This window comes from Salmo salar, chromosome ssa16 (assembly GCF_905237065.1).
Source record: "Salmo salar chromosome ssa16, Ssal_v3.1, whole genome shotgun sequence".
NCBI lineage: Eukaryota > Metazoa > Chordata > Actinopteri > Salmoniformes > Salmonidae > Salmo > Salmo salar.
Window position 1 is genome coordinate 29,415,796 of NC_059457.1, and position 8,749 is coordinate 29,424,544.

Below are 8,749 nucleotides of genomic sequence, written 5' to 3' on the forward strand. Positions count from 1 at the left end.
ACAAATAATATGCATATTCTCGTTTCTGGGAAAGAGTAGTAACCAGTTTAAATCGGGTATGTTTTTTATCTGGCCGTGAAAATACTGCCCCCTAGCCCAGACAGGTTAAATATCATATTTACATAAGTATTCAGACCATTTACTCAGTACTTTGTTGAAGTACCTTTGACAGTGATTACAGCATCGAGTCTTCTTGGGTATGACGCTACAAGCTTGGCACACCTGTATTTGGCAAGTTTTTCCCATTCTTCTCTGCAGATCCTCTCAAGCTCTGTCAGGCTGGATGGGGAGCATTGCTGCACAGCTATATTCAAGTCTCTCCAGAGATGTTCGATTGGGTTCAAGTCCGGGCTCTGGCTGGGCCAGTCCTGCGTTGTCTTGGCTGTGTGCTTAGGGTTGTTGTCCTTTTGGAAGTTGAACCTTCACCCGCAGTCTAAAGTCCTGAGCGCTCTGGAGCAGGTTTTCATCAAGGAGCTCTCTGTACTTTGCTCTGTTCATCTTTGCCTCAATCCTGACTAGTATCCCAGTCCCTGCCTCTGAAAAACATCCCCAGAGCATGATGCTGCCTCCACCATGCTTCACCAAAGGGATGTTGCCAGGTTTCCTCCAGATGTGACGCTTGGCATTCAGGCCAAAGTGTTCAGTTTTGGTTTCACCAGACCCGAGAATCTTGTTTATCATAGTCTGAGAGTCTTGAGGTGCCATTTGACAAACTACAAGCGGGCTGTCATGTGCCTTTTACTGAGTAGCTGCTTCTGTCTGGCCACTCTACCATGAAGACCAGATTGGTGGATTGCTGCAGAGATGGTTGTCCTTCTGAAAGGTTCTCTCATCTCCACAGAGGAACTCTGGAGCTCTGTCAGGAGTGACCATCGGGTTCTTGGTCACCTCCCTGACTAAGGCCCTTAGCCCCTGATTGCTCAGTTTGGCCAGGCAGCCAGCCAGCTCTAGGAAGAGTCTTCAATTTAAGAATGATGGAGGCCACGGTGTTCTTCTGGACCTTCAATGCTGCAGAAATGTTTAGGTACACTTCCCCAGATCTGTGCCTTGACACAATCCTGCCTTGGAGCTCAACGGACAATTTCTTTGATCTCAAAGCTTGGTTTTTGCTCTGACATGCACGGTCAACTGTGGGACCTTATATAGATAGCTGTGTGCCTTTCCAAATCATGAATATACCACAGGTGGACTCCAATCAAGTTGTAGAAACATCTCAAGGATGATCAAGGATGATCAATGGAGCTCAATTTCGAGTCTCATAGCAAAGGGTCTGAATACTTATGTAATTTAAATGTATTTTATTTAACCTTTATTTAACTAGGCAGGATTAGTTAAGAACAAATTCTTATTTACAATGACGGCCTACCCCAGCCAAACCCTAACCCAGACGACGCTGGGCCAATTGCGCGTCGCCCTTTGGGGACTCCCAATTACGGCCGGTTGTGATACCCAGGATCGAAAAAGGGTCTGATGTGTCGCCTCTAGCACAGAGATGCAGTGCCTTAGACCGCTGTGCCACTCTGGTTTTATTTTTTTAACATTTTTAATAAATTAGCAAACATTTCTAAAAACCTGTTATCTTTGTCATTATGGGGTATTGTGTGTAAATTTCTGGAAAAAAATGTAATCCATTTTTGAAGAAGGCTGTAACATAACAAAATTTGAAATAAGTCAAGAGGTCCGGCGCCGACAAAGATGGCCGCTTCGCTTCGCGTTCCTGGGAAACTATGCATGATCTCGCCATCACGGTTGACAACTCCATTGTGTCCTCCTCCCAGAGTGCTAAGAACCTTGGCGTGACCCTGGACAACACCCTGTCGTTCTCCACTAACATCAAGGCGGTGACCCGATCCTGTAGGTTCATGCTCTACAACATTCGCAGAGTACGACCCTGCCTCACACAGGAAGCGGCGCAGGTCCTAATCCAGGCACTTGTCATCTCCCGTCTGGATTACTGCAACTTGCTGTTGACTGGGCTCCCTGCCTGTGCCATTAAACCCCTACAACTCATCCAGAACGCCGCAGCCCGTCTGGTGTTCAACCTTCCCAAGTTCTCTCACGTCACCCCGCTCCTACGCTCTCTCCACTGGCTTCCAGTTGAAGCTCGCATCCGCTACAAGACCATGGTGCTTGGCTACGGAGCTGTGAGGGGAACGGCACCTCCGTACCTTCAGGCTCTGATCAGGCCCTACACCCAAACAAGGGCACTGCGTTCATCCACCTCTGGCCTGCTCGCCTCCCTACCTCTGAGGAAGCACAGTTCCCGCTCAGCCCAGTCAAAACTGTTCGCTGCTCTGGCACCCCAATGGTGGAACAAGCTCCCTCACGACGCCAGGACAGCGGAGTCAATCACCACCTTCCGGAGACACCTGAAACCCCACCTCTTTAAGGAATACCTAGGATAGGATATAGTAATCCTTCTAACCCCCCCTAAAAGATTTAGATGTACTATTGTAAAGTGGTTGTTCCACTGGATATCATAAGGTGAATGCACCAATTTGTAAGTCGCTCTGGATAAGAGCGTCTGCTAAATGACTTAAATGTAAATATAATGTAAATATGCAGTATTTAGCTTTTTTATGTGTTATTTCTTACATTGTTACCCCAGGTAAACTTAGGTTTTACTACATACAGTCGGGAGCAATGTCAACTCATCAACATTACGACCAGAAATACGACTTTCCCGAAGCGGATCCTCTGTTTGGCCCACCACCCAGGACAATGGATCGGATCCCAGCCGGTGAGCCAAGACAACGGCGCCGCTGAAGAAGGGGCAGACGGAGCGGTCTTCTGGTCAGGCTCCGTAGACGGGCACATCGCGCACCGCTCCCGAGCATACTACTCGCCAATGTCCAGTCTCTTGACAACAAGGTAGACGAAATCCGAGCAAGGGTAGCATTCCAGAGAGACATCCGAGACTGTAACATTCTTTGTTTCACGGAAACATGGCTCACTCGAGACATGCTATCTGAGTCGGTACAGACACCTGGTTTCTTCACGCATCGTGCCGACAGAAACAAGCATCTCTCTGGTAAGAAGAAGGGTGGGGGTGTATGCCTTTTGATTAACGAGATGTGGTGTGATCATAACAACATACAGGAACTCAAGTCATTTTGTTCACCTGACTTAGAATTCCTCACTATCAAATGCCGACTGCATTATCTACCAAGAGAATTCTCTTCGATTGTAATCACAGCCGTGTATATCCCCCCCAAGCAGACACATCGACGGCCCTGAAAGAACTTCATTGGACTCTATGTAAACTGGAAACCACATATCCTGAGGCTGCATTTATTGTAGCCGGGGATTTTAACAAGGCTAATCTGAAAACAAGACTCTATCAGCATATCGGTTGTGCTACCAGGGCTGGCAAAACCCTAGACCACTGTTATTCTAACTTCCGCGACGCATATAAGGCCCTACCCCGCCCTCCCTTTGGAAAAGCTGACCACGACTCCATTTTGTTGCTCCCAGCCTATAGACAGAAACTAAAACAGGAAGCTCCTGCCCTCAGGTCTGTTCAACGCTGGTCCGACCAATCGGATTCCACGCTTCAAGATTGCTTCGATCACGTGGACTGGGATATGTTCCGCATTGCTGCGAACAACAACATTGATGAATACGCTGACTCGGTGTGCGAGTTCATTAACAAGTGCATCGGTGATGTCGTACCAACAGCGTCTATTAAAATATTCCCCAACCAGAAACCGTGGATTGATGGCAGCATTCGCGCAAAACTGAATGCGCGAACCACTGCTTTTAATCAGGGCAAAGTAACCGGAAACATGACCGAATATTAACAGTGTAGCTATTCCCTCCGCAAGGCAATCAAACAAGCTAAGCGTAAGAACAGAGACAAAGTGGAGTCGCAATTCAATGGCTCAGACACGAGAGGTATGTGGCAGGGTCTACAGTCAATCACGGACTACAAAAGAAAAATCAGCCCTGTCGCGGATCACGATGCCTTGCTCCCAGACAGACTAAACAACTTTTTTGCTCGCTTTGAGGACAATACAGTGCCACTAACACGGCCTGCTACCGAAACCTGCGGGCTCTCCTTCACTGCAGCCAACGTGAGTAAAACATTTAAACGTGTTAACGCTCGCAAGGCTGCAGGCCCAGACAGCATCCCCGGCCGCGTCCTCAGAGCACACGCAGACCAGCTGGCTGGTGTGTTTACGGACATATTCAATCAATCCTTATCCCAGTCTGCTGACCCCACTTGCTTCAAGAGGGCCACCATTGTTCCTGTTCCCAAGAAAGCTAAGTTAACTGAGCTAAATGACTACCGCCCTGTAGCACTCACTTCCGTCATCATGAAGTGCTTTGAGAGACTAGTCAATGACCATATCGCCTCCACCCTACCTGACACCCTAGACCCACTCCAATTTGCTTACCGACCCAATAGGTCCACAGACGACGCAATCGCCATCACACTGCACACTGCCCTAACTTATCTGGACAAGCGGAATACCTATGTAAGAATGCTGTTCATCGATTACAGCTCAGCATTTAACACCATAGTACCCTCCAAACTCGTCATTAAGCTCGAGACCCTGGGTCTCGACCCCGCCCTGTGCAATTGGGTCCTGGACTTCCTGACGGGCCGCCCCCAGGTGGTGAGGGTAGGAAACAACATCTCCACCCCGCTGATCCTCAACACTGGGTCCCCACAAGGGTGCGTTCTCAGCCCTCTTCTGTTCTCCCTGTTCACCCACGACTGCGTGGCCGTGCACGCATCCAACTCAATCATCAAGTTTGCAGACGACACTACAGTGGTAGGCTTGATTACCAACAACGACGAGACGGCCTACAGGGAGGAGGTGAGGGCCCTCCTCCCTGTGTGGTGTCAGGAAAATAATCTCGCACTCAATGTCAACAAAACTAAAGAGATGATCGTGGACTTCAGGAAACAGCAGAGGGAGCAGCCCCCTATCTACATTGACGGGACAGTAGTGGAGAGGGTGGGGAGTTTTAAGTTCCTCGGCGTACACATCACGGACAAACTGAAATGGTCCACCCACACAGACAGCGTGGTGAAGAAGGCGCAGCAGCGCCTCTTCAACCTCAGGAGGCTGAAGAAATTCGGCTTGTCACCAAAAACACTCACAAACTTTTACAGATGCACAATCGAGAGCATCCTGTCTGGCTGTATCACCGCCTGGTACGGCAGCTGCTCCGCCCATAACCGGAAGGCTCTCCAGAGGGTAGTGAGGTCTGCACAACGCATCACCGGGTGCAAACTACCTGCCCTCCAGGACACCTACACCACCCGATGTCACAGGAAAGCCAAAAAGATCATCAAGGACAGCAACCACCCGAGCCACTGCCTGTTCACCCCGCTAACATCCAGAAGGCGAGGTCAGTACAGGTGCGTCAAAGCTGGAACCGAGAGACTGAAAAACAGCTTCTATCTCAAGGCCATCAGACAGTTAAACACCCATCACTAACATTGAGTGGCTGCTGCCAGCATACTGACTCAACTCAAGCCACTTTAATAATGGGAAAATTGATGTAATAAATGTATCACTTGCCACTTTATATTATTTATATTAGATAATGTTTACATAACCTACATTATTCATCTCATATGTATATACTGTACGCCATACCATCTACTGCATCTTGCCATCTTGATGTAATTAGATGTATCACTAGCCACTTTAAACAATGCCACTTTATATAATGTTTTCATAACCTACATTACTCATCTCATATGTATATACTGTACTCTATACCATCTACTGCATCTTGCCATCCTGATGTAATGTATCACTAGCCACCTTAAACAATGCTGCTTTATATGTTTTCATACCCTACAATACTCATCTCATATGTATATACTGTACTCCATACCATCTATTACATCTTGCCTATGCCGTTCGGCCATCACTCATTTATACATTTTTATGTACATATTCGTATTCATTCCTTTACACTTGTGTGTACAAGGTAGTAGTTGTGGAATTGGTATATTACTTGTTAGATATTACTGCATGGCCGGAACTAGAAGCACAAGCATTTCGCTACACTTGCATTAACAGCTGCTAACCATGTGTATGTGACAAATAGATTTGATTTGATTTCATTTGATATTTTCCAAAGGCACTGTATGTGTGAAATTAGTTTTGATTTAGAATGGACCATTATCATGCACCTTTCTCAGAACAGGGGGAAAATAGCAGGGGGGAAAAATAGGCTATATGTCATCTATGCACTTAAACAGTGAATGGAGGACACTTTTCCTGTGGTAAATTTTCATGCCAGCCAGGTCAGCTATACGAAGCAATGTGCTTAATATTAGGATATTTGGAATGTTAAGAAATACATATAGAAAGCCTAGAAAGCTGATGGGATCCTCCTCTTTTTAAGAGGCCATCAAAACTCTGTTTTCTCACTCAATTGCATTGCCTATAGAAAAGTTGCGCAACATGAGCTCATGGGCTCTCATGAAGTGTTTGATTTGATTTCCGATTGCATTTGCATTGATGTCAGAGTGATTAGAGAGACATTAGAGTGCTGAGTACCAGGCAGTTAGCAAGTTTGGTAGGCTACTAATGACCATCAGCAGCATCAGAACTTGGAAAGCCTAGTTACCGTGACTAAACGGTCACATGGAATTTGACTGCGGTCATGACTCGTGACCGCCTGTGTGGCGGTAATATGGTGACCGTAACAGCCCTAGTGATCAATGTTTTTTTTGGTTTTTTTTATATAAAATTATGATGGAAACATGTACAAAAAAAGTTAAGATCAGTGTAGAAATCCCAAAATAGATTTGAAGCAGTAGAAGAAATATGTTGAAATACAGTATCTTGCTTTAATAACCCTACAATCAAGGGTTACATCTTATGATAAATTCATGAGCTCAATATTGTCAGCAATATTACAACAACAGGTTCAACTAACCCCAGTCTTTTGGTCCAATAGCTTATTTTGAGCGTGCGGGTTTAATCAAAATCTATACAAAGTTCTGGTGTCACCTGGTAGCCATCATTGTTCTTGATGTGTGGGCTAAGTCAAACATGGGTATGGAACACATCTGTCCAATCAATGAGTCTGGAGTGACTGACCTACTGGACATATTTATGGATGTGGGAGTCTAATTAGGAGCGTCTTCCCAGGGTCTGAGAGAGAAGCTCACAGAACAGCTGGTCAACACTGGACTCTTGTTCCAGGGTCAAATGTGTGGCAGGCCGTCACAGACAGTGGAACAGCTATAGGTCTACAGAGGCCAATTTACTTAATTGCTAGCCCTGAGGATGCGGACTCCCTGGTATCTCTTCACTCGGACACTTGTAGATGACGCTGTGGTAGCCAAATCAACTATGCAGAGTAGGTGTACATCATAGAGAAAAGCCTTTGTCTGTTTTAATGTGTTTATGGTACAAACGTGTTTTTTATGTAAGAATTAGGGTAATAGATTGTTCAATTGCTGTAAAGGTATAGTTCAGAAAAATATTTCAAACTTAACAACTCAAACCATTATTGGTTTTCAATACAGTATAATGTGCTTATACAATTATTTCGGGAAAATGTTGGCAAAATTAGACCCCATCCAAGGGATAGGAAAAGGTAATTAGTAAAACTGTATGCAACCAAAATAAGGACATGTTTTATGAAGTGTAAAAAGCTTTCCAGTAATAGTCCTCAAGCAAACAGGACACTAAATCAAACATTGGTCATTGACATCCAGCAATCTTATCTCTAGATTTTTTCTCAGTCATTGCCCCAATGGTCAAAATGTTTTGGTCCCAGAAGTCTCTTAACACACAGATGTTACAGTAACATGGCCAGGAAATCAAGCCCAAACATGACCTCTGACCCTGCCTGTTAGCTGATCCAGCATCGCCTCTTTTGAAATAGACTCCATACTTCTATAAATTACCACATTTTCCCACCATATCCCGCCATTCATGTTGTCTGACTCCGGCCATTCTCCAGTGAGGGGCCTGCGGTCAACGAATAGTGATGGCACAGTTTGCTGAAAGCTGTCCCCTAAGGTTCAAAAAGGTCAAAGGGCTCACACCAGGGTCAGGGCCTGTCTTTATGTCTATGTCTCTTCCCACCAAAGGGTTTGTGATGAATAGGGAGCCCCAGGAAACAAAAGCTGTCAGCAAAGACAAGCAACTGTGCTCTATACAGCAGCTCTGCTAGCCGCCTGCCCTGCAAAAAGAAATACTCATTTTCGAATGAAACTAAGTGAAGAAAAGGAAAGAAAGCATCGAGGGACTAGATAATGACTTGACAGGCAACCCACAATCATCATTGGATCAGTCACTGGAGAAAATAACACATAGGGGACAAAGACATGCATAACTTTCTATTTTGGACTTGTCTCAAATCCATGTACGGGGACCTAAGCACTTAATTTGCTGTCCCCGTGCAAACTAATGGGATCATACAGTTCTAAAAAAATTCCACTTGGGTTGTATAGCTTTTTTTAATGTATTATTGAGTAACTAAATCTTATTTTTTATAGAAGACAGTTTTGTTTTATGTAAACATTTCTACATAAGAAAAATACATTTTGTTGTGTTACAACCTGAATTCAAAATGGATTAAATATAAAACAATCTAAACACAATACCCCATAATGTCAAAATGAAAAACAGAAATATCTAATTTGCATAAGTATTCACACCCCTGAGTCAATATGTTGCAGAAGCAAAGCTGTGAGTCTTTCTGGGTAAGTTTCCAAGAGCTTTCCACACCTGGTTTGTGCAACATTTGTCAATTATTGTAAAGT